Source organism: Mus musculus, chromosome 3 (assembly GCF_000001635.26).
Source record: "Mus musculus strain C57BL/6J chromosome 3, GRCm38.p6 C57BL/6J".
Taxonomy (NCBI): Eukaryota; Metazoa; Chordata; class Mammalia; order Rodentia; family Muridae; genus Mus; species Mus musculus.
This window is the reverse complement of record NC_000069.6, coordinates 27959893-27986966: the sequence shown is the minus strand read 5'-3', so window position 1 is coordinate 27986966 and position 27074 is coordinate 27959893. Positions and strand designations below refer to the sequence as shown.

Here is a 27074-nt window from a genome sequence, read left to right as displayed (position 1 = left end):
GGAAATCAGTCTGGCGGTTCCTCAGAAAATTAGACATAGTACTACCGGAGGATCCAGCAATACCTCTCCTGGGCATAGACCCAGAAAATGTTCCAACTTGTAATAAGGACACATGCTCCACTATGTTCATAGCAGCTTTATTTATAATAGCCAGAAGCTGGAAAGAACCCAGATGTCCCTCAACAGAGGAATGGATACAGAAAATGTGGTACATTTACACAATGGAGTACTACTCAGCTATTAAAAACAACGAATTTATGAAATTCTTCATACAAATGGATATATCTGGAAGATATCATCCTTACTGAGGTAACCCAATCACAAAAGCAGTCACTTGATATGCACCCACTGATAAGTGGATATTAGAAGAAACTTAGAATACCCACGATACAATTTGCAAAACACAAGAAAATCAAGAAGAAGGAAGACCAACGTGTTGATACTTCATTCCTCCTTAGAATAGGGAAATACCTATGGAAGAAATTATAGAGACAAAGTTTGGAGCTAAGACGAAAGGATGGACCATCCAGACACTACTCCACCTGGGGATCCTTCCCATAATCAGCCACCAAACCCAGACACTATTGTACATGCCAGCAAGATTTTGCTGAAAGGACCCTGATATAGCTCTCTCTTGTGAGGCCAGGCCTGTGCCTGGCAAATACAGAAGTGGATGCTCACAGTCATCTATTGGATGGAACACAGGAGCTAGAGAAAGTATCCAAGGAGCTGAAGATGTCTGTAACCCTATAGGTGGAACAACAATACGAACTAACCAGTACCCCCAGAGCTCACATCTCTAGCTGCATATGTAGCTGAAGATGGCCTAGTCGGCCATTATTGGGAAGAAAGGCCTCTTGGTCTTGCAAACTTTATATGCCCCAGTACAGGTGAAGACCAGGGCCAAGAAGTGGGAGTGGGTGGGTAGGGGAGTAGGGCGTGGGGAGGGTATAAGGGACTTTCGGGATAGCATTTGAAATGTAAATGAAGAAAATATCTAATAAAAATTTGAAAAAAAAAAGATTTAAATTAATAGCATTTGGGTGAACATGGTGCCACAGACCTTCACTCCTAGCACTCAGGAGGCAGAGGCAGGAGGACCTGAATTTAAAGTCACCTTGGTCTACATAGTGAATTCCAGGATAGCCAGGACTACACAGAGAGACCCTCTCTTGAGCCTCCCCAAAGCATTTAATAATTAATAATTAGACAACAGCACAGCCGTCTGCAGTGGGAGTGTACACATGGTATACACTTAAAGTACAGTAAAGCTGGATCAATCTTTGTCTCTTTTTGAGAAGGCAAAGCTGCCTGGCAGATTTGAGGTTAAAGGGCATATCTGGGGAGGTGGGGGCAGTAATGTAACTGTACTACCAATCTTAGGGGTGTAAAGTCCATGGTCATAATCTGTAATGGCTTACAGCCTTTACTTTATAGCTTCAGATTCAGCGGAGACAGGAAATAACAAGGTCCTTAAAATTTAGTACCTTAAAGACTATGTGCTTGCACACACGCACACGCGCACACACACACATGCACACAAACACATGAACACACGAATACTTCTGTCTCCATTTTTCCTCCATCTTTAAAAATACTTAAATGAAAAAGATGATAAAACAGACGCTGATGCACTGACTGTCCCATTGGGTCAAAAAGAGAAGAGACTAGCCATTAGTAGACACACAATAGCATATATTAGCATATTTTAAAATATTCGTTTATCCATTTGAACTGATGTACCTTACCTATACAAGGCAAAGAGAAGCCAGTTCCCAAGAAGTACACACTTTGAAACAGTGTCAAACGGAGCCTGTCTTGTAGAGTGGTCTCCTGCCAGATGCCTCCGGGGCAAATGAACTGAGCTCTTTAACTCCGGGAAATTGAGGGAGCTATTCTCTTAATTTTATTGACTTCATTTCTTTATTATTATTATTAACACTACTTTCATGTCTTGCACATCACACTCCAATTTTACGGGCATATGTACTTTAGGGTGACCTCTTATTCTAGGGAGCTACTTGAATAAAAACAGCAACAAGCCCAGGAGGACCCAGGTCCCCTCTGAGCCCACCTGGACACTCCACCCGTATCAGTCATTCTGTAGGTATTTCACAGGACAGTCTATAAAGTAAAAATGACATGACATCTGATCAGCTAGAACTCCGAGGAGCAGGCCCCAGGGAAAACCATATCCAACAAGTGGAGTGTGAGGTGGGGCTTGCTAGAATACAACACGCCTCTTAGCTCAAAAACTAAAATAACATCACCATGCATAAAACCAGAGTTCTGCCTAGCCATACTGGGAGGACACAGAGAAAGTCATTACCAAAAAAAAAAAAAAAAAAAAGGAAGCAAAAAATGCTTACAAACAATTACAACCCTTTAAACCACGACTCCAACACGAATACGCTCTTTCCTCTTGGCTCCATTTAGATTGACAGAAAAAATATCGTAGTCAGAAAAATGTAGCCACCCCCTCCCTCCCCAGCCCCGCAGGATCAACAGAATCAAAAGTATTCTTTTCTAACGCAGCAATAGCACAAGCCTTCTCCTAGCTGACACTCCAACTCCCTGATGGCACAGAAAGAAAATCTGACACAAAACAGAAAGTTCAAAGCGTTACTAACCTGGGGCCCCTGGCAAAAAGCGGTGCTCCATTTTACTCTAAAGAATGAATTCTTCCTATGAAGCTAATGTCCAAAGCAGTTGAAAGTCGAGGGGGGGGGGAGTTGGCTACCCTACAAATCCACATAAACAGGGGAAGCCGTCCTGTTCCCAAGCTCAGCTTTGGCAGGCTCCCTAAAGGCAATTCAAGCCGGTCAAGCCCACAGAGCACTTTAGCCTATAAGCTTCAATAATGAACTTGAAACCACGCCCCATATGCTAAGTAGACACTCTGCCGTGAGAAAAGAAAAGCCACACAGACTAGAGCTAAGGCTTCAGTTTTGCACTGGTTGCCGAAGAAAGCCAGAGCACACACTTAAAACAAAGAGAACTGTCATTCACTTGTGTCCCCTAGACATTGCACTAAAAGGCTGATTCACGTTAAACAAGGGCAGTACAGTCTCCCCTCCGTTGGGGCCATGAAATGACTTTTATAAGTGTTGCCTAAGTTGGGTGCTGATCCTGAAACATACAGCACTGTAACTTCAGACTGTATAATAAGATATACAGCATTATTGTTTCTGAGAGTCAGACTCATACTGTCGCTAGCTTTCCATTTTTTACATAATATAGAACAAGCTGAAAACTTCATTACAAATGCTCAAATATTAATATAGGTCACAAGAAAAATCTGTCAAAGAGCCTCCTAATGTCAGGTCTGATTTGTCTATAAATCTGTAAGTCAGCTTTCTTTATATCAGTTTGTCACTTAAGATATATTTGTAGGATAAAAAGATCCTCCCCACAAGGAGCCAGGATGATGGCTAAGCAAGAAAGGGCGCTTGCTGCCAAGACTGATGGCCTGAGTTCAAGCCCCAGGTCCCACAGGGTGAAGGAGAGAACCGGCTCCCAGGTGCCATCCTCTGGCCTCCACATGAACACATACATTCAGACACATGTGTACTGGCAAACAAACAAACAAACAAACAAACAAACAAACAAAGTTTCTCTGTGTTATCAGCCTTAGCTGTCCTGGAACTCACTCTGTAGACTAGGCTAGCCTTAAATTTACAGAGATCTACCAGCCTCTGTCTCCTGAGTGCTGAGATTAAAGTCATATACCACCATATCTCCTTAAAAAGATATTTTCAAATGCATCATTACTGTTTCTTAATATCATATACCTTGGTTTCAAAATAAACAAACTAAATTCAGTTTTTATTCTACATAAAAGTAATTGATAATTTTTTTCAAGTGACTAAACCCTAAACAGTTCACTCAGCCTTTTAACATAACCTACTCACAATAAATACAATTGTTACCTACTTTTCAACCCCAGGAATAATGTTTCAAAGACTTGCTATTTTTATATAAAGTTCTAATTTACTTAAATCGGATCTACTTTAACATAGTAAGCTAAATTTCCTCTGTAGTGTAACACAGGCTCAAACAAGGCAAGGAAAACCTGATTCATTTGCTGCCGAGCAGAACTTAGATGATAAAGCTAAGTTACTCAACACCTATGACACATAAGGGATTTGTGTTTGTTAGCGCCACAACGTCAGGCAGGCAAACCCAGAGACAGCTCAGATCTAACATCCACCTCTTCATCTCCCTAATCCAGGCCCTAGTCCAACAGTTTCTCCTGGAGATAAAAATCAGGGAAGACAGGAGAATCCCAGCACTGAGAGAAGAAAACCAGGCTGGAGCAAGTAACAGTGGATTTATAAGTGCCAGTACCCCACCTGCTGGCAGAAACAGGAGACGCCTGGAATGTTCTAAGAGACCTCAGGGGAAGGAGAGGGCTTGACAGTGGAAGAACAGGAAGAGCCAGTCCCTTTAACACTGAAGTGCAGTTAGGAATCATTAAAACGTTCTCACCTACAAAAGTAGATTTCTGGGAAATATCGATGCCAGAAAGCAATTAAACCTAAAGTCATCTCTTTCATGTGGCTTGAGTTTGCCAACATAAATCATAAAAAACAGTTCATTCGAATTCCCAAGGAAGTCTCAGATAGACCCCCGACTCAGCTAGGTGAGCTAGTGACATAGCTTCATTCTCTAAAGCTTCTTCTCCCTGGATGTGGGGGCACATCTAATTCCAGAAGCATTCCACGGGGTGAGGCAGGGGACCCTGAGTTTGAGGTCAGTCCTAGTTACACAGTAAAACCCTACAGCAATAAATAAATAAATAAATAAATAAATAAATAAATAAATAAGCTATCTTTAGGATTTATCTTTTCCAACAAAATGTATTTCCCTTTAAGCTTTGGGATATAGCATGCTTGCCTGGTACCTACAAAGCTCTGGGGTTGATCTAAAGGACCAGTGGGTGTGGTAGCTCGTCTGTAATCCCAGTACTTGGAAGGGGCTGGCAGGAGGAGGAGGGACCATAAACTCTAGGCCATTCTCAGCTGTAAAGTATGATGTCAGCCTGGTCTACTTGAGATGTCTTAAAAGCTGAAGCAAATGCAGGCTGCAAAGACAGCCTCGTTAAACACTTGCTGTGTAAGGGCAGAACATGGGTTCAAATCCCAAGATCCCAGAGACAGCTGGGCATAGCAGCTTGTGTGTATAATCTCAGCCCTCGAATAGAGTCGTGGGAGGTAGAAAACAAAGAATCCCAGATAGTTCAGGAGCCAAACAGCCTGGCACACAGCAGTGTATAATTGTGTGGGGTAGGGGGACAGACAAAGACTTTTTCCTCAAGCTATGTGGTGCAAGAAGATAAGAACCCACACCCGAGGTTATCCTCTGACCTCCACAGGTGCGTCCAGAAGTGTGCTAGACTGTATTCACACAAAAGACACCCTTTTGTGTTGTATAAGTTAATATTTCTTTTTTTTTTTGTGGGATAATGCTTTTATTTTATTTAAACATTCTTTCATTTTTATTTATTTTGTGTGTGTTTGCAGGTAGAGGAGCTCTGGGGATAGCTTCAATGCCTTTGGTGCCACATACTTATTTTGAGACAGATTTTTCTCACTGGCTTAGAACTCACCAATGAGGCTAGGCTGGCTGGTTAGTGAGTCTGGGGACCTACCTGTCTCTACCTTTTCAGAGCTGGGATTGCAAGCACTGGGGGGCATGCCAAGCTTTTATTGTTATTAGCACATCCAGCTTTAAAAAATGGGTTTTTACATCAAACTCAAATTCTTGTATTTTCAAAAAAAAAAACACTTTACTGACTGAGCTATCTCAATGAGTTTCAAAGTGGCCCTGTTTTTTTTTTCCCATTTTTTATTAGGTATTTAACTCATTTACATTTCCAATGCTATGCCAAAAGTCCCCCATACCCACCCACCCCCACTCCCCTACCCACCCACTCCCCCTTTTTAGCCCTGGCATTCCCCTGTACTGGGGCATATAAAGTTTGCGTGTCCAATGGGCCTCTCTTTCCAGTGATGGCCGACTAGGCCATCTTTTGATACATATGCAGCTAGAGTCAAGAAGTTAATATTTCTAAAATAAAAGCCTGAAGTCAACTTCACTAAGGGTGGCAAATATTTAAACCCCAGCAAAATGAAATTACATTAGGATGCAGCTTTTAAAGATGCCCAAGTGTTTAGCTTAACAGTGCAGGCATTGTTGAAGCTTCTGCTATGAGTCGGGTCTGGATGCGAGGAGCACTACCAGTATAAATTCACTTAAGCTTCATGTCCCCTTTACTGTACCTGACTAACACATGACAGGAGAGCCATCCAAGTGTATTGGGAACGTATTGACTGTCCACAGCCACAGAGCTGGGTCTAAACTAAAGTAAGTCCCTTTTCCTAACCATGAGCTCTGACCCTTCACATCTATCCCAACCTCAGATGGGGTAAAAGCTGAGGGAAAACCATGTCCAAACATGTCTGGACCTTTCTTATCATTGTCCCCTATGCAGCTGCAGCACAGTTGCTGTCATGCTGTAAAACAGTCAACCTACAATGTAGCAACTCTAAATAGCATATGTATTATACCATGTTTCATAAGGAATCTTGCTGAGGCCAGTTAAAGCCTATGAAAGATATGTAAGTTTCAGGCATATCGTGTCATTTTATATAAAGGATGTATATAATCTAAATCGATATGTATCCAAGGTTGGTTGTGCGATGTTTTCCACTGGCCACAGAGGGACACTGTACTGGACTGGCACGTGCTCTGCCAGACTCTGGAGAAGGTAAGCAGACCAGGACTGCCTGAGGCAGGCCTCAGTAGACTCCAGAGAAGCAATCCAGGACAGAGCTGGAAATGACAGGGGAGGGGAGGGGTGCCCCAGCAGAGGACATGGGATAGCAGTGAGCATCCTTTGAGGAAGCATATTCAGCCTGGGATGCTGGCAGAATGTGCATGCCATGGGGAAGGCAGGAGCCCTCTGATTTCACCCGCTGAAGTGTGACGGGGAAGCATGGTGGAGACTCGAGGAGGAAGGACGAGGCAAAGAAGAAGAGAAGACATCACGGACAGACATGTTAGTGTTTTTAAATGTTCAAGTTTGGGGCCCAGATAAAATCCACTTGATAAAGCGCTTGCCTAGCCATGCACATAACCCTGGGTTCAGTCCCTAGCTCAGCATAAATCACATGCAGTAGGACTAACCTGTACTCCCAGCACCTCGGATGTAGAAACAGGGGGATCAAAAGTTCACGGTCATCTTCAGCTACTTAGGCCAGCCTGGGCTAGAGACCCTGTCTCAAAACAAAAACAAGTAAATATGGGTGCTTCCAGGCAAGATGGCTCATAAAATAAATATACTTCCCACCACGCCTGATGCTGGATTTGAACCCTGGGACTCACATGGTAGAAGAAGAGAACCAAACAAACTCTGCCACCTGTCCTCTACCCTCTATACACATGGTAGCAGACACACACACATACATACAATGTTGGATGAATGAATGTAAAAGTAAATAAGGGTAAGCACTCACCACACAAGCATGAAGATGGGAGTTAGCATCCCCAGAACTCCAGATGCAGTAGTGCACATCTGCAATCCCAATGCTCTCGGGGAGGGGCATGGGAAGACGGGTATAGTCAGGAAAATCCCTAGACATCTGGGCCACCTAGCCAGCCTGGCATACACAGAGGTGAAAAACAAGAAACTGCCATCTCAAACAAGGTGGAAGGTGAGGATAACAACCAAGATTCTCCCCCTGGTGTCCACACAGGTGAATGTCTACACTCACACACATGCACATTTGCATGCACATCCAGCTCATACCACATACAATCCTACAGATAGAAAAAGATAAAATAATATGTAAATTAAAGTTTAAGGTCATCCTTAGCTAAATACTAAGTTCAAAGAGGTTAGCCCGAGTTACATGAGACTCTGCATTAAAAATAAAAAATTAATATTAAAAAAGAAAGAGGAAGTCATAAGACGTTTCTTAGGAATGGCATTCAGAAAAGGAGACCCAGGGAGAGATGGTGATTCATTGTGTAAAGGTGCTTGCCTGGAAGCCTGGTGGTCTGAGCTCAATCCTCAGGACCCATGAAAAGATGGATGGACAGAACTAACACCACACAGTTGTCCTCAGACCTCCATATGTATGCCATGGTGTGGTTTCCCCACAATAATAAAATAGAAAGCAAATATGGTTTTCACTATGCTATGACTTGGATTTGGTTGCAGAGTTCAAAACCAGATTCATCCCTCCACTGATACAAGCAATGTCCTTCCTCATGTACCTGATCCTCAGTGACTCAGACTTGAAGGCAGGCAACTCAACTTCTGCTTGGACCTCAGCAGAAGCTGCCCTGTAAAACAATATCTTCTCTGACCCCCACGCTGAGCCAGACCCTGTTGGCTTGAGGTAACTGTTACCCACACAGTGGATCCTCAGCCATGAGTCCAGGAGTGTCCACCCTCGTCACCACTCCAGTCACAGCCCAGTGAGGGTAGAGCTTAGTGACCACCCCACCCTCTCCGCAGGCTCTATTCACAGTCACAGCCCTTCTGGTTGTCAACGTGTGAATTATGAGGTTTACAGTATACACCTGTTTAATTTTCCATCACTCATAACCCAAACAGAAGCCTCTGCTAAAGCAATTAGTTTGGAATTAGAGGGACGAGCTAACATGGGGCTTTGTCCTCTGCCCTCCATGCCTGCCAACTGGCATTGGTTATTTGATCTGTGACTCGTGTTGCCAGGATGACCGGAAAGGACAATGGTACTCATTGTTGCTATGTCTACCCCGGTCTACAGCAGCTGTCAGGGTTCCTCCTGTGTGGTGAGTTTATTTTGCTTCTCTCACTTTTATAGGCTTATTTCCTTAACTTCTGCAAATTACTTTGAAATCTAGTCTAACCCCTGAAAACGTAACCTCATTTTGAGAATTTACACCACACAATTGAAAGTACATGTGTCTAAAACTCTCTAAAGTATATATTCAGTGTTTTAAAAGCTATGTTGTATTTTTACTCTATGTGTATGTGCACATGTTTGAATGCGCTTGTGTGTGCCAATGGCAGAGGAGGCTGGAAGAGCCGGTCAGATCCTCTGGAACTGGAGTTACAAGTGGCTGTGAGCTGCCATGAGGGTGTTGGGAACCCAGCTCTGGTTGTCTGAGAGAACAGCAAGTGTTCTCTCTCCAGCCTGTTTAAGATCTCTACATCATTGTGGTTTTACACAAAACAGTATAAATTCCAAGCAAATTCTGTCTCAAGTTGGACTGCCTAACAAGTCATTCAGTCCACAGGCTGCTCACCTTCAATTATGTGTCCTTTTTTTTTTCAATCATGATAATTTAGCTTTAATTATAGAGAAATTTATGAGTTAAAAAAAAAAGTTGAAGCAGCTTAGGGATGTAGCTCATTTGTAGGATCCTTACAAACCTTGCACAAAGCGCCAGCCTTGATCACCATGTCCCAAAAACTCATCTTGGTGGAACGTATCTCTCATCCTAGCACTTTGGAGGTGGAGGGAGGAGAATAAGAGATTCAAGGTCACGCTCAGCTACATCCCTGGACTTCTGGACCAGAAGAGTTGTACTGTCCTGCTGCTGACCTGAATGCTGCAGGCAACCCCACCCCCCCACCCCCACCCCCCTCCGTGTGGCTATACAGGAAGGAAGAAAGTGTAACTCCCAGGTCCACTCAATGGAAGAAGGAACTCAATGGGCAACAAGCCCAGAATAATTTCCCTTCTCACCTAGAAAATTTCCTTCCTTCCCTACAGGATTTAAGTATGGGATTCCCGTGTCCCTCAGTGCTTCCTTTGCTGTAATTAGACACCATTACCAAGGCAACTTAGAGAAGAAAGAGGTTCTTAGGGGCGTGCAGTTCCAGGAGGTCAGGCAGCATGACAGCAGACAGGCGGGCATGGTGTTGGAGCAGTTTACATCTTGATCCACAAGCATAAGGCAGAGAGATGGCTGGGAAGGACACGGATTCTTGAAATCTTAAAGCTCACTCCAGTGACATACGTCCTCCGCCAAGGCCATGCCTCCCAATCCTTCCCTAACAGTTCCACCAACCGGAGACCTAGTTTCAAACACATGAGCCTATGGAAGTCATTCTCAATTAACCCTCTGCACCAAGTAACAGATAACCCACAATTTGTCATGATCTTGCCTTCTAACAAATCCAAGGTGAAATTGAAAATGACGAGAGTCAAAGCACAATTAGTGTCCCCAAACTAGGGCTTAGGAAACTGCCTAGTTAGTAGACGACTTGACTACTATGAGCAAAGTCTCATGTTTGGTCTCCAGTACCACTCAAATGAAGCATGGTGGTATATCCATGAAATCCCAACATAGGAGTATCAGAACTTCAAGGGAATACTGGCTACCCAGAGAGTTGGTGGCCAGCCTGAACTATATAAGACGTGTCTCAAAAAAGAACGGCAGTCAGGAGACCTGCCTCAAAAGAAAGCTACAGAAACAGCATCATAGCTTAAAAACTATTCATTCATAATTTAATGTATAATATATTCTGTCACAAAATGGGAAATGTGATAGTAGCAATATGATGGCACACATATCATATCATACACACAATATATAATGAGTAAGATACTCAATATCTTATTTGGCACTCATATGTAACCAACATGATAGATACTGTTATTATGTCCATTTTTCAGGTGAAGAAAACCAAGGCTGAAATGTTGACCTGGCCAAGGTCAATCATTCAATACTTGTTTATTTAACACACACTATGACGTGAGCCTCATTATCAGAATTAATAATACAGTGCAAAAGCCCATGCCTTCAGGGAGATGATACTCTATTAGGGAAATCAGACTGCCAAAAATTAAAAGCTACAGCTGAGGATATAGCTCAGTGGTAGTGTTTGCCGAGCAAGCTCATGAACCTGGGTTTGATTCCCAGTACTGAAAAGATAACAAACAACAAAAAGACATAAATGTAAAAGCAGTCAGTGTTACATGCTGTGAAAACCAGAGCAGGGGAATCAGGAAAGTCAGGACGATGGAGGGGAGGGGTGACCTGAGGAGCAATGACACACTTGCATGTTCAGGAGAGGCCTCTCTGGGAAATGCCACTCCAAAGAAACCTTAAGGAAGAAGGGTAAAAAGCTATGTGTCTTGGGTTGCTTTTTATTCCTGTGATAAAAACACTGACCAAAAACTATTTTGGGGTTGAGAAGTTTATTTGCCTTATAGGTACAATCCATTATTAAGGAAGCCAAGGCAGGAAACCCAGACACAATGGAGCAAAACACCAATGGAGGGGTCCTGTCTGTAGTCTGCAAACGCTCACCTGAAGACTCTGCCAACTCCAGAAGTCTGAAAGGTTTATAATAAGACATTGGGGAGGACATGCAGGAACTAGAAGCAGTATAGACAGATTAGCTTACTCATAGAGTTCTGCTCTGGAGAACAGAGAGATGGATGGGGCTGTGGCTCAGCTGGCAGAGGGCTTGCCTCGAATACATGAAGCCCTGGGCTCAATCTCAGCACCATAGAAACTATCTACCAGATTTAGTGCCACACACAGCTCTATACAGGAGGGTTTGACCATGAGAAGATAGTCTCATTCTTTTTGACTACCTGTAGGCTCTCCTTGACATATAAGATCTTTAGCTGAGAGAAGCAGGAGGAAATGTAGGTTTGAGGGAAGAAACAGAGATATGCAGGAAGACAAGACAAGGGACTCACTGGGGACTATGCCATGGCTGGCAGCTCACTGAGTGGAGGCAAAGCCAGGGGAGGGGGCGATGACCAACGATGTGCACATAGGCAGAGCTGTGTATGAGTGTTCTCCATGTATACTCACTCAGCTACTGGGGGAGGGTACTGAGCTGTTCGATCATGATTTTAACATGGTTGGGGTTTGCTGACATCCTGATAGGAGGAGAGGCAGGGAGAGGAATCACAAGTGTGATGGTTAATCTAATCTTTTAAACATATTCTCTCCCCCCCACCCCTATCACTCTGTTTTTCTCTGTCTCTTGCTGTCTCTCTCTGTCTCTGTCTCTTTGCATCTCTGTCTGTGTGTGTGTTTCCGTGTCCGATAGAGGACAATGTGTAGGAGTTGCCTCTTCTTCCACCACGTGGGTCTCAGTGTCAAACACATGTCATCAGGCTTAGCAGCAAGCTCCTGTATGCATTGAGCCATCTCAGCAGCCCTCAATTTAACTTTAAACAAATACATGGTTCATTCGTGCCTGGCTGAATTAATACAAGCAAATTTGTAAACCCACAAAACTAAAGAAAGGACCCAGTCCTGGCCAGTCTTCCTGAAGCAAGGAGGAGCCACATGAGGAAACAGGACTCGGACCCTACATTATAGAGTCCTATCTGCTAAGTAACTAAATAACACAGAAGGCCAGAGAACACTGAAGCTCAAAGTTTTAATGGTTCCATCCTATAAAAATGTATGACTAGATATTATTTAAGGATTCTATATTGTTACTTACCCCCAAAATAGAGAGCAGGTCTTTTATGCATGTATATATGCATACATATATAATAGATTCCAGAAAACATCAATCTGATGAAGTTTCCGCTGAAAAAGAAACATGGGAACATTCCTGCTGACTCGCATGCAAACAAGGCAGCCAGTCACTCACAGATGGTCCTCCATTTACATGGTTCAAGCCACGTTTTCTAAGCTTCAGTATGATGTCAAAGCCAAATGCCTTTAATAGTTTTGAGTTTGGATCCTCTCCTAGATTAGTGACAAATGGTCTCTAGTGACTCTGGACAGTGGCAGTGCTCCTCAGTTCTTGTCAGCCATATGATACGCGTGCTCTACAGCATCCTGTCAGCCATATGATGCGCGTGCCCTACAGCGCCCTGTGTGTTTTGGTAGAGTGGTTATATTTGTGCATTTTAGAGGTGTGTGTATGAGTGTGTGTGTGTGTGTGTACAGGTACACATGTGTAGAGGTGTAGCGTGTGTACAGGTGCAGAGATCAACTTTGGGTTATTGTTAGAGAATGCCCAACATCTTGTTTTGTTGTTGTTACAATTGTTGTTGGTTATTTGTTTGTTTGTTATTGTCTTTTGTTTTTTGTTTTTTGTTGTTGTTGTTTTGTTTTTTGAGACTAGGTTTCTCGTTTAGCCCTGGCTGTCCTGGAATTCGATATGTAAACCAGGCTGGTCTTGAACTCAGAGATTTGCCTGCCTCTGCCTTCCAAGTCCTGGGGATACAGAAGTGTGTCACCATGCCCTGCTGGAAGAGATACTCTTAATGAAGGTATTGCTTCCATCAGATTAGCCAGTGGGTGTACCTCCTGAGTATTACAAGTGCACATGCTTGTATGCACACACAGAGGCCACTGGAAAACAGTCAGTGTCCTCCTCTATCATTCTCTATCTCACTGGAAGTTGAGGAGCATCTGTAAATCTTCAGTATATGCAATGGCTCACGCTAGTGGTTTCCATTGATAGGTTATCACCATTTTCACTCTTCCAGTCTCTGTTGTCTGTGCCTCCACCTTGCATCCAGCCCGGGTCCGAAGTAGATGAGGGTCCTACCCTGGGAAAGCTGGTCAATCCTGAGCATTCTGCTCTCCTACCTCTGGCTTCCTCTGGGGCTTCAAACTGCCTGGAATGCAGAAGTTTCTGTGAATAGTCACTTGGCCTGTCAGCTGGGTCAGGCTTCATTTAGGTTCCTCAACACAGACATCTGGGTTCCTGCGCTTGAACATCCTTCTACACTGACTTATCTCCTTTCCTCCTTTGCCCTTGTGAAATAAATGCCTGGGTGCCCCCAAGTGGCCAATACTTCTACTCTTACTTCAAGAGCCAACAATACACAAAACAAAGACAAAGCAAAACCAACCTCTTGATCTTGCATCGTGTTTACCTAAGAGGAAATATGATGAATTGTACGCCTGGAGGTTTCACATGCTGTGATTCATGTAGATGTCACTATAAAATAGCGACATTCCCTTGCTAACATTTATGGTACGACTATGCCTGCTGGGTGGGAATGGACAGAATATCAGAGAGAAGGCTGGTACAAAATGAGGGACAACATAGCAAGCTGGCACAATAGCTCAACGGGTAAGAGCACTGGCCACTCAGAGTGACAATGTGACTTTGTAAATCTTGTGACTGGGCCCCAGTCCTTCTCTCTCTCCCCCCTCACACACATACACACACACACACACACACACACACATACACAGAAATGCAAAAAGAAGAAGGAAGATAATAGTAATAATCGTATTCCTGGATTATCATTTGGATTATCATTTATCATATAAACACACGAATATATTTCCATAATATGTTAGTGAAATTTAGAAACAAGAATTAATTTGGCTTTTAAAAACAGAAGACGTCAATTTTTTTTCCTTTGAGAAGAGGTCCCAAATCGCCCAGTGTGGCTTCATTTTACTCTGAAGCCAAAGGTGACCTTGATCTTCTGCTCTTTCTGCCTATACTTCTTGAGTCCGAGATTAGGCAGGTACTGCTGCTGCCTGATTTATGAAGTACTGGGTATCAAACCCAAGGCTTCATGCACATTGGGCAACCACTCTACCCACTGGGTTTTATCCCAACTCTGACAATGACTTTTGAGAAGAAACTATTATAACTATGAACTTTAAGAACAAAATTAGCCTTAGAGCTTAGAGTACAGCTGCCTTCTCTTTCTGAAAAGAGTGACAGGAGAGTCTGTGGTCACTACAGCAACAAGGAGGATGACTGACAAACACAACATTTAGTTTCCCAGTTACTGAGAAAATGAGACCAGGTTCACCAGCGACCAACACCCTGAAGTGTAGGGGTGAGATGATCCTACAGGCATAGGATTCCAAGGCCCCTTGTCCAACTGAATGCATTCAACTGGAACCTCAGTAGACCAGGAGGGTTGATGCTGATTCCCTGATAACCCATTTGTCCACTTCTATATACAAATCAGAACCAATAGACAAGGCCCGGGTTCTGCAACAGCTCAAGGACAGTCCGACTCCAGGAGACCCTCTCTCAAGCAAACAAGGAGCAAACAAATGGAGGCAAAAATAAAACCCAATAGGAAATCTACAAAAACTAAAATAACACAGCCATGGTTGTAAAAAAAACAAAAAACAAAAACAAACAAAAAAACCAACAACAAAACAAACAAACAAAACAAAACAAAACAAACAAAACCAAAAACAAACCACAACTCTTTATGCCTCTTAAAAACTGACAGGAAAATACTTCAGGGATCCTGAAGGAGCAAAGGTCCCTGGCAGCTGCCAACAGTCAAGCCTGGCTTGAGAAGACAAGGACGACCATTTATGAAACTTTCATCCAGCTGCTTTGACTGTTTCTGATTTGTTTGAGCTTAATTTTAGGCTGCTAACTAAGAGTGTGGCATAGTCCTGTCATCTTAGTGCTTTCAAGGCTGAGACAGGAAGATTGGGAGTTCAAGGCCAGCCTAGGGTACAAATTGAGACCTGTCTAAATCAACCACTAATAGTTATAGTAATAGATAAAAAAAAATGTTTGTTAGCAGAAGGATTAATTTGTATCTTTGTTTAGTGTTTTGTTTTGGGGACAAGCTCTTACCTTATAGCTAAGCCTAGCCTAGAACTTACTATATAGCCCTAGCTGGCTTCCAACTCCCCTACCTTAGTCTCTTGAATGTTGAGGTAACAGACATGAGCTACCATGCCTGCCTCTGAGTCTGTTAATAGAACCTTTATTCTAATACCCGATGAATACCTACTATGTGCTAGGGATTCAGTAGACACTAAAGGTTCAAGGTCCAATAATAAATGGACCTCACAAAGCTAGAGGGTACATGGAGGAGGTGGTCTCCATGGCCTAACAAACAAAACTGTGCCGAGAATAGAACTCCATGAGCAGTTCCGGAAGAGGATTACTCAGCACGTAGGGAAGTATGCATCAGGTAGACTCTACCGAGGTACGAGATGCTTATCTATAAGAGAGGAAGGAAGTGCATCCTACTACAAGAGCCCCAGAGCAGGAGAACACAGGGCAAGTTCTAACACCAAAAATCCCAAGAGAGGAAGAAAATGAAAGGGGAAAGGGGGAGGGGGGGGGGAGGCAGATTGGAATCTAATGAGGAGCATAGAAAGTTTTACTCTAATCTGAGTTTCAGACAGACCACCTACCCTGTACATCTGGAGACAGAGACGAAACAGTGCTGTATGAGGTGGGAGCTCACGGGCCAACAGCTGCAGTGAGCAATCAGTATGGAGGAAAGGCTTAGTGGGATATAAAGGGCGTAGAGTCAGGAAGGTCTCACTGAGGCAAGGAGCTGGCCAGAGGCATGAAATCACAGTGTGTGTGGTGCTCGCAGGAAGTGACCAGTGAAACAGCAGGCCCAAGCGGGCCGGCCAGTGGAAATGAATGCACACAGACTGTAGAGACCTGGGGAAGAGAGAGCACTGAGGGAAGGCCGTACCTCAGAGCTTCCATTACATGAGCTAGCCCAATCAGGAGGGCAAAATGCCGTAGGAAAGCTGACCCAAGAGATGGTCTGTACATTGGGAGAGACTTGTAATAAAGCTCACAGGGAAGACGGAATCCCCGTGAAAAGGTTCAGAGCTGTCGTGGTTTGAACGAGAAACGTCCTCCAAAGGTTTGTGTGTTTGAACTCTTGGTCTATGGCTGCTGGAACTTCTGGAAGGTTGTGGAACTTTCATGAGGTGGAGTTTCACTGGAGGAAGTGTACTACTAGGAGCTGGCCTTGGGTGTTTTATAGCCCAGCCTGAAATCCTGTCCATTCTCTGCTTCCTGGCTGCAGATGCAATGGGACCACACGTTATGATCTGCTGCCACGCCTCCCTGCCACGATGGTCTATATCCCTTCAAACTAAACCGAAAGAAATTCTTTCTCCTCTAGGTAGCTTTTTGTCAGATGGCTTGCCACAACAAAGTGGGGCATCACACAGGAAGCCCAACGAAAGGAACGCATGCAGAGAAGGCCTTCCAAGCCATGAGTGAGGCAGGGCTTCCTTCTGCAGTGTTTTCTTAGAAAGCAAGGGACAGGGCCTGTGGTAGGGAAGAGGGACAGAGGCTGACCATTGCTTCCTATGGGCCGGGTCCTGGTCTAAGCTCTGGGAATATGAAACCGAGCAGATAACTCCCCTGCTTCTCTGAAGCTTAGATCAGGAAGAGTTCAAGGGCAGCCTCCGTCACACAACCTGGGCTAGATGAGACTCCGAGGAAGTTGAACAGATGCGCTAACTCAGGCTAACCAAGCCATGAGGAGCCTGCAGTAGGCAGGCAGCACCCCTCCACGGCCTCTGCTCCGGTTCCCACTTGAGTTCCTGCCCTGACTTCCCTCAGTGACAGAGTGGCCTGAGAACAAAAAGTTAAAATACCACCCCTCAGATAAAGTAGTAACGCTTAATACTCAACAGAAAAAAATAAAGTAAAATTTTAAAACGAGACAGAGACGCCCTTCAGTGGGTAAAGACACTTTCTGTGCAAGCCTAGTGACTCAAATCCAATGACCGGAAGCCATGTAAATGTGGAAGGAGTGACCCAGCTCCCATGAGTTGGCCACCACAACCACACTGTGGTATGCTATACACACAGAGACATTTTTTATTTCATGTGTTTTTAAATACTTGTTTGTTTACTTATTTATTCATTACTGTGTCTGAAGTCGCTCCTGTTAGCAAACCCTACCCCCACCCCCACTATCTTCAGCTTCATGCAGAGATTTAGGAACCGAGAGGTTAAAGGACCCCAATGCTGCCTATTCTGTGATGAGAGAGAGATCAGGCTTACCCAAGATCCCCCACACAGAAATACACCAGAGTACTTAAGAAAGCACATTATTGCTTGCCTAAGGGAGCCGCATAAACCAGATTCTACAGAGTTGTATCTCTACTTAGCGCCTTCCTGTGTGTACTCTTATTTGTAGCCTCACACCTTCTGGTCCCAGTACTGTGGAGGATACAGAAAACAAAACAAAACCGCTTCTCACACAGGACTCCCAGCCGTGGGACAAACAAGGCAGCCAGATCTGCAGCGGTACCTGTGTGCAAGAGCAGCAACCACGCACAGAATGGGGCAGGCATCTGCTTCAGATGCAGGGTTGCAAGGCATCCCTGATGAGCACTGCGGATGTGGAATCTAAAGTGAGTGTGGGTGTGAGCACGGGACAGTGGGCTTCCGGCAGCTGTATGTCACTGCTTACTGCATCATTCCTGGCTCTCCTCAGAGACCACATCCACCTCCTGGAATTGCTTAGCAACGGTATGGGATGTCTGCCATAAAACCATCCCCAAAACATTTTCAAAATCTTTGTTATGGCTTCTTCCCACTTTCTTCCTGCAGATCATAGATATGGCATCTTTCCCCCCACAGCACGGCTGAGCTTGGTGGGTTCATATCCCCTAAAAATAGCCGAGATGCTATCCGTCATTGACAGGCTGGGAAAATGGGTCAGTGGGTGATGTGCTGGCTTTGCAAGCAAGAGAACCTAAGTTTGGATTTCTAGTACCTACATTAAAATGGGCTTGAAGATATACCTGAACTGGAACTCCAGTGCTAGACCTGGAAAGGACATGCAAGATACTGTAATGATGTAGTACGGGTAAGTACCTATAACCCCAGCACTTAGGGGTGGAGGTGGAAGGATCAGGCATTCAAGGCCAACTCAAGCCACTTGAAACCCTGCATGCCTTTAACCCCAGCACTCGGAGTTTGAGGCAGGTGAATCTCTGTGAGTTTGAAGCCAACATGGTCTACATAGAGTGTTGTGCAACAGCCAGAGCTACAAATGAGACCTTATCTCAAACAATACAAAATGAAACAAAACAAACCAATTCTCACAAATACCAGAGGACCTCCTTTCAGCCTCTCCACCACTGGACCACAAAGTTTCTGAGACAGTCTGACTTGGACCAAGAGTGTCTGTCACTAAGCTTGCACTAAGCACAGGACAAGAGCTATTTGCTGGCAGAGATAAAGGAATCCCCCCCTCTGAGAATGGCATGGAAAGGAAGAATTGACACCACTGTGGCAGGAAAATCCCACAATAAAGGAATATTTCTGAAACAAACATGGTAACTAGTTATTTATTTCTGTTTTCCAGAATTTAAATCTGGGGGTGAGATGGCTCAGCAGGTATTGGCACCTGAAGCCCAGTGCCACGCCTGGGAGCTGAGTTCCGTCCTGCAGACCCTTGTGTTAGAGAAGACTCTACAGACCCTGCAAATTGTTCTCTCCACCTTCGGGGTATTGTGGCACATGTGCATCACTGCAGACCACATGGAAGAAGAGTAGAGAGTGGCCTCCTGCTGGCTCTCTATCACTCCATGTACGCTATGGCACGCATGTGCATCACAAGATAGATAAATAAGTAAATAAATAAATAAATAAATACGCAGTGTAAAAAGCAAGCTTACAGGGCTGGGCACTGTGGCACACACTGTTAATTCCAGATTTTGGGAAGCAGGGGCAGGTGGATCTCTGTGAGTTCAAGGCCAGCTTGCTTTGCCTAGTGAGTTCTAGAACAGCCATGGCTATAGAGAGAGACCCTGGCTCAGGGACAAAACAAAAGGAACTTCAATCTGATAGAACAGGACTCTCACTTTTTATAAGCAAAACAAAAAAAAACCAAACAAACAAAAACAACTGGGCCCTAAAGCTCCCAGATGTTGACTCGGTGCCAGGTTCCATTACCTACGTGGCATGGGGTTGTTTTAAGTGATAACATTGAAGACCGTTGTGGAGGATTCCTTCGCTTTCAACTTTGTACTGAAAAAACAACACAAAGATCACTGTTTAAAATAGTTTGCTGATAGAAAATGCCTGGTGACATTTGTCACATACAGTGTTTTAATTACTTATCATGTTAGTCTTTAATTGTATTTAGTGAAGGGCATCGAAGTGGGCTTTCCCATTGTAAATATATAGCTTTATCATGATCAAGTGACAAAGTGGCTGGTGAGATGGCTCAGTGGGTAAGGCATTTGCTAACAAGCCTGGTGACCTGAGATCTATCTCTGGGACCCTTGTTGTAGAAGGAAAGAGCTGAATCTAAAAAACTCTCCTCTCACCTTCACATAAGCACGGTGGCATTTGCACGTGTGCATGTACACACACACCATACACACGCGCATACACACACATACATACACGCACACACACACACACACATACACGCAATGAAGAAGGAAAAGATCTGTTAGCATGTGTATACAGAAGATCAAAATAGGCAGCCAGGCAGTGGTGGCGCACGCCTTTAGTCCCAGCACTCGGGAGGCAGAGGCAGGCGGATTTCTGAGTTCATGGCCAGCCTGGTCTACAAAGTGAGTTCCAGGACAGCCAGGGCTACACAGAGAAACCCTGTCTCGGAAAAAACAAACAACCCAAAATAGGCGCAGATAAGGAAAAGCATTTGAGCCGTTAAAAACAGACATATTTCCATTGGTTATCACAACAGTGTTAAATGCTGCTGCATTGGGTATGTTCACAATGGCAGATCAATCTCAAAATCCTTCACACACTGTAAAAAAAATATGAAATCTTAACTATTTATGATACATGGAAAATAAGACCAAATAGCGAAAATAAGAACCTGCACCCTAGCTCAGGATTGCCATCGGAGTTTATAATTACAGCAGCATCCTTTTGTCGGGTACCAGAAATGAGGAAATACCCACCGACTTGGTTCCACCCTGTATCTGTGACTACTTGACAATTAAACACTAACATGCGACATGTTGACTTCACTGAGAAGAACCACAGTCCCAAAGTGCCCTTTCTTAAGTGTGTCTAGTCAGGGTCAGCTGTCGTGACACTATCTCATCAGTGCTGAAGCACAGAAGGAGGCAGCAGCCATTTTATGGCCTGTGCACATATGTGTGCACACACATGCACATGTGAATGCACACATGTACATACACACACACACACACACACACACACACACACACACACTGTGTGCGCCCTTGCTAGCTACCAACTTTGATGCTGAGACAGTATTTGTAGATTCCGTTGAGGGTGATTGGTCAACAGGACGCTTCCCCCGGACAGGATTGCAGTTATCCATTGAAAGTGCTTAGGAACTCCACACTTCAGAAACTCCATGCCCCTGCCCCTGCCCCTGCCCATGGTGGTTCTGTTTGTACTACCTGTTTCTGATAAATGAGCAATAGCCCTGAAATAAGCTCCTAAATCCATGTAATTTACTAACTCCACATGTCTAGCAAACTTGGCTAGTTTCTGAGGCAAGGATTTTACTGGTAAGAGGATGCAGAGGAAGGATTTCACGATGTGGATTCATTCAGAGAGTCACCAAAGGTTCCCTTTTAGAAGGCATTTTCCTGAGGATGTAGCTATAATGGCCAACTTTTGAAAACAAGGTTGATTATAGCTAAGAGATTCCGAGTGTGGCTAGGTGCGGTGGCTGAGGTGACTAGGCTCCAGCTACCGAGTTGTGCCTGAGAGGGTTTGAATAACAAGGCCGGTCCTTCTCAGGGAGACAAAAACCTTCTCTCCCCTTTCCTTCATTCTTTGCACACAATGTGAATAGAACATGTCATGCACTTTCTCTGACAGAGACCACGTCTTGGAGATGTCACATTGGAGAGCTGCAGAGAGGCAGAGGGCACCTTGGTACTCAGCACATCAACTCTCATGTACCTGCATCTAACCCACTTTTGCAAAGCGCTACCTTGGGATCGGTGAACCTCCGCAAAGCACAGCTTCTGAGTGCCTTTCTCTCACTTTCCCATCTTCTTAGTAACAGCCTTCCCCATTTAAGTTGCTGTCTTATCAGGAACAACAATGCTACCCTTCACTGCTAGGCACACAGGGCACACTAAATATTTAAGGGGATAAGAGTAGACACAGAGCCTCAGCAAAAGCCCATCTTTATTTTTCCATGCTTCTAGGCTTTGGCAAGAGAATATGAGAAAAGTTTATACCGTCTGCAATAAATGCCTTTAAAAAGCCACAAACTTTAATTCCCATGGAATGGAATTTCATACGCAAGCCTGTGGTTATATCCAAACTCACTCATTGAACAGATCTGTGCTGTAGAAAATGTACTCTGCTCTATCCCCAGATAAGCTTCTGCCTTTTTCATGTTACATTAACGGTCATCTTATTTCCTAGACCAGCAATTTCCCATATGTCCGAGGCATGCTATTAAATGTATTTAGTTATTCTATGTGTGTGTGCGTGCGTGTGTGTGTGTGTGTGTGTGTGTGTGTGTGTGTGTGTGTTTGTGTGTGTGTGTGATAGAATGAGCATGGAGACCAGAAAACAACTCATGAGAGTCAGTTCTCCCCTTCTACCACGTAGGTTCCAAGAACTAAACTCAAGTCATCAGGTTTGGTGGCATACACCTTTACCGTCCGAGTCTCATGTCTCTCCGGTGTGCTTCTTGCTGAGTGCCAACCCAACCATGTAGCCATGGAGAAACTTATCAGTCAGCTCAGCAATCTCTTTAGATCCCTGGTAGCATAACCACCAGGAGTGATGGACACACATTCTGGGCCAGCGTGAGATCTAGCATCTCCCTAAATTACTGTGAACCTGCCTGAGCATCAGGCAGGAGACAGGCGAGAGGGAAAGCATCAGGCCAGTGACCGAGGGGGAAACGCAGTGACTCATACGGAGGAGACCTGAAGAGACATCACACAGGAGAGCAGGGACACGTCTCAGGCCTGCAGTTCACATTGACACATCTGTTCCTGGGGCTGACTATAAAAGGCTGGATCAAAGTATTGACAAGGTACAGAGGTGTCAAATGTCTTCTTGTCCACAGGCCGTTCCCCATATCGCGGTGAATCTGATCCCTCTTCAGAGGCAAGAGGGAGGGGTTTATAGATTGTGATCCCAGCTCTGAATAGATGAACTTGGGAAACTGCTCTGGAGCACAATGGCTCTGCCTGTTCCCAGCCTGGGTCACAATGCTGGGCCCCGGCTCTTTGTTTGTGTTGCTTCCTTCCTTTCACAGCTCCCCTCAGCGGGGGTCCAGGCTGGTGAGTTCTGGGCTTCTTTGCCAACACCCTCCCATAAACTCCGATGTTACTTAGGGTTCTTCTATCTCCTTTAGGTCTCTTGTCATTCCCACAGTGAGGGGAGTCTAGGAGACATTTGTAAACTTACACAAAGCTTCCCTCTTCCAAACCCCACCATGCCTCTCTGTTCTCTCTCCTAGATACTCGGACCCTCTGAATTCCCACAGGCATCTATTCCATCAAGTTCAAGTCAAGTACGGTCTTGAATCTCAAAGTAGTCCTCCCTATTCGGCCTATGCCTCAGCCTGAGTTGTGTTCTGATTTTAGCTGCTGGCCCCACCATGCAACCAGGGGCAATGCCCCTCATTTTTAGCTCCTCTTCTCTATTTCATCTATGAAGTATAGTAATGTTCGGACAACCCAAACAAACGTATAGGAGCGAGAATGGATCTGGGACTCTGGTCAGCAGTCTGCCCCTGGAGAGGAGGTCTCAAACCCAGAGCCTCCACAAGTCTATAGGAGGGTAAGAGACTCTGTGTCCCTAAGTACAGACTACACCAGCCACAGCAGCAAAATGACAGAAGAAGAATTAGGGATGGCTGCCTCTCCCCAGGCTGGTGTGAGTCACAGACAAACCCAACACCTCCAGGCTTCTGTCAACATAGGGAATGAAGAACGTGCTGCGGAGTGCATACAGAACGCCAGCGTCATTCTAGAGTCTGCCCACCTATACGCTCATACCTGAGACTACAAGTGCTGACATCTGACCAGCTACAGGTCACGCTGGTCACCAACCACAGAACAAAGCAAAAGACTGTGAATGGGGTGGTGCTCTAAAACCATCTAAGATGTACAGAACCAAGACATCACCAAGGATACACAGTGGAGAGGGTTATTAAAGGCTCCATGTGGGGGACATTCTGGTGCAAGTCACAGCTACTTGGGAAGCTAAGGCAGGAGAATAACAAACTTGAGATCAGAGTGGGCTATGCAATGAGAACTTTCTCAATGACAAATTAAAGTTCAAGAGGAAGATAGAGGCATTTGCCTGAAATCCCAGAGTCTAGAGGCAGGAAGATCAAGTTCAAGTAACTTATATTAAGCAATAGAATACTCAAAAATTGTCTGGGGTTTATGATTTTACACCTCAAGTCCTCTGCTCGCCAGGACACTTTCATCTGCTTGTCAGTGTGGAGATGCTGTGTGCTGTGCTGCTGCGTCTCCTCACGGTCCCATCAGCTGAACTTATCCACATGGGATAACACTGTACATCACAGCTGATTTTTGCTGTAAGTCCTGACAAAGTGATGGGTAAAAACGTTGACTGGATGGATATGTGGTACTCGCCATTGTCACACTGTGAATGAACAACCAAGGGGGTATCCTTCTAGCAAACTATCTGATTCAAAACCAAGATGCTTAATGGAGAAGTGGGTTCAGAGCTAGCTGTTCCTGCCTTCACATTTGTTTCATCCTTATGCTAAGAAGGAATCGGGACCAATTGTTAACATCACACTGACTATGAATACAGGGGTTCAGTAAAACCCAAACGGAGGTGACCTTGAGCTCCTGCTTGTGTCTCCCAAGCCCTTGGGCCCATTCCAGCCAGAATGCCTGGCTGGAGATACCTGAAGTGTCATTAGCTAAGGGGAGCTGGGTCCCTTTGGGCCTTCTGAGTATGAGACAGTGCCACTCTGTTGGATCTGGCTGAAAGAACTTCGCCATGGAGTTGAAATGGAAGCTGTAGGAATCAGGGGGTCGTTTCCTGCATATGTTCATTTGTTCTTCTCATTCTGCATACTGCAAGTGAGAGCACTGTTTAGCAAGTGGGCCAGGCATATTTTCCACATAACTAGGGTGACTATTTCATAATCTCTTTCTGCTCTCACATCCCAATCATATACTGTATGGTATATACATGCATAGACTATTTGCTCTTTCCACTGAAATATGATTTTGGTGGCAGTGGTAGTCCTGGGTTTGAACCCAGTTCTACCACTGAATTAAAGCCCGAGGACCTATGAACTCTTTCTGAATAAGGAACAGCTCTTTCTCAATTTGTTCTCCACTGCACTAGTCAAATATACTTATGAAATCTTGTCAGTGAGCACTCAAAAGGTAAAGGCTGGAGTATCTCTGAGTTCAAGGCCAGACTGGTCTACAGTGAGTTCCAAAGTAGACAGAGCTGCACAGAGAAACCCTGTCTCAAAAAAAAAAAAAAAAAAAAGCTGGGTGTGGCAGCACATGCCTTTATTTCCAGCACTCAGGAAGCAAAGATGGGATGGGGTGATCTCTGTGAATTTTGAGACTAGCCTGGTCTACATAGGGAGATCTAGGACTCCATAGAGAGTGAGAGCCAGCCTCAAAACAAAATCAACAAACAAAAATGTAGTGTCAGCAATGTTTGGAGAATCAGATTCAATTGTTGAGTAAAAGTGAGGTCTTAGCTGGTCTTCAGAGAGCAACAAAGCATCTCTGGCAACAAGGAGCCACAGTGGAAATGGCTGCTGTTCATCTTGGGAGGTACAAGGAAGAATCATTTAGTTCAATAGAGTCTCAAGACCAGAGTGGAGAGATTTGTCAACACATCACCAGAGCCAGAAGCAGACGCTCATAGAAAGGGCGTTCAGCTCTGCCTTAAGTCAGTGTTGAAAACCTTGGGCCAGGCCTTTCCACTTTGAGCTGCAACTTCCTCTTTTGTAATACAGAGGTTGTAGAAAATGACAGAATCCTATAACTTCCCAAACACTCTAAAGAACTGGAATTCTTGAAAGCAGGGCTGGAGAGACAGCTTAATGGTTACGGTATGTCCTGCTCTTAGAGTCTGGTTCTCAGCACCAGTGTCAGCCAGCTCACAACTGCATGTAAATACAGTTCTAGGAGATCCAACGCCTTCTTCTGTCCTCTGTGGGCAAGTGGTACACATATATACATGCACTAAACACTTGTACATATAAAATAAAAATGAATTGATAATAATAGCAATAATAGTAATATTAAAAGACTCCCAAGCAGAAGGGCTAGCATTTGCAAACTGTCATTGATAGCAGGTATAATATAATAAGTAAGGCGGGGAGCAGGTAGAAGCTTTATTCAGAAGGCAGCTTCTGCTCTTATAATGAATGGCCTTGTCCCCATCTGTGTCACAGAGAGTTATGACAGGTGCCTTATAAAGAATACTACCAAGAAACAGAATGAAGGACCAAGGGGAATGATCAAGGATGGAGGCCCAGGCCACAGAAGGAAGATGGCTGAGGCTGGAGGCAGTTGCTGGAACCCTGGAGACTTCTGGGAAGCTCTCTAGAATGCCTCTCAGAACAGCTCCCCTAGAGAAGGAAAGGAAGCAGCTATGTTGTCCCATTGATTAAAGGTGGCCCCATTTCTATGGAGGGGAGTCCCTCAGTGATACATCAGAAGCATTGTATGTGACTACTAGGACTCTTCATAGAACTGGCTACTAGCAAGGGTGAGGATCAAGGGGAAATTTAAGAGGATTTGAAGGCACACATAAAGGAAAGTTACTTTGATGGAGTTTGGGAGGTTTGGGGGGGGTTGTTTGTTTTGTTTTTTGAGGCAGTGTCTCATGTAGCCCAGGTTGGCCTTGAACTTACCATATAGCCCAAGCTGGTACCTTTAACATCTGATTCTCTTGCGACTACTTCCCAAAGCTAGGGTTACAGGAGTGTGCCACTGCACCTGGTTTACACAGTGCTAGGGACAGAATGCATGGCTTTGTGCATGCTAGGCACATGCTCTACCAACAGAGCTACATCCTTAATCTTCCACAGAGAGTTTTAGTCAGTCTTAAATAAACAAGAGTTATATAATGGTAAATTGCTAATCATCAACTTTCCAAGAAACATAGGTATTTATGTGTATCTGTATACAAATATCTTCATAAGGATGCTCAGATAAAAGAAACAGCATAAAATTTCTGAATAATAAAATATAAAATATCCGGGCGTGGTGGCACACACCTTTAATCCCAACACTCGGGAGGCAGAGGCAGGCAGATTTCTGAGTTCAAGGCCAGCCTGGTCTACAAAGTGAGTTCCAAGACAGCCAGAACTATACAGAGAAACCCTGTCTCGAAAAACCAAAAACAAAAAAAAATGTATATATAAAAC

The 27074-nt window shown here is 44.4% G+C and overlaps 1 protein-coding gene across 6 annotated transcripts in view; it reads right to left on the bottom strand.

Moving 5' to 3' along the window:
• Nucleotides 1-27074, bottom strand: part of Pld1 (phospholipase D1) — a 194904-nt gene that overhangs the window by 146396 nt on the left and 21434 nt on the right. For 2 of the 6 annotated variants that reach the window (NM_001368667.1, NM_008875.4), the window contains exon 1: nucleotides 2631-2796. The exons of 3 other annotated variants lie outside the window; for them this stretch is intronic. The gene's annotated coding sequence lies outside the window, so the exon portion shown is untranslated. Of the gene's footprint in view, nucleotides 1-2630; nucleotides 2797-7188; nucleotides 7278-27074 lie in introns of those variants that run through there. One more of the 6 variants, XM_017319490.2, reaches the window with a different exon arrangement.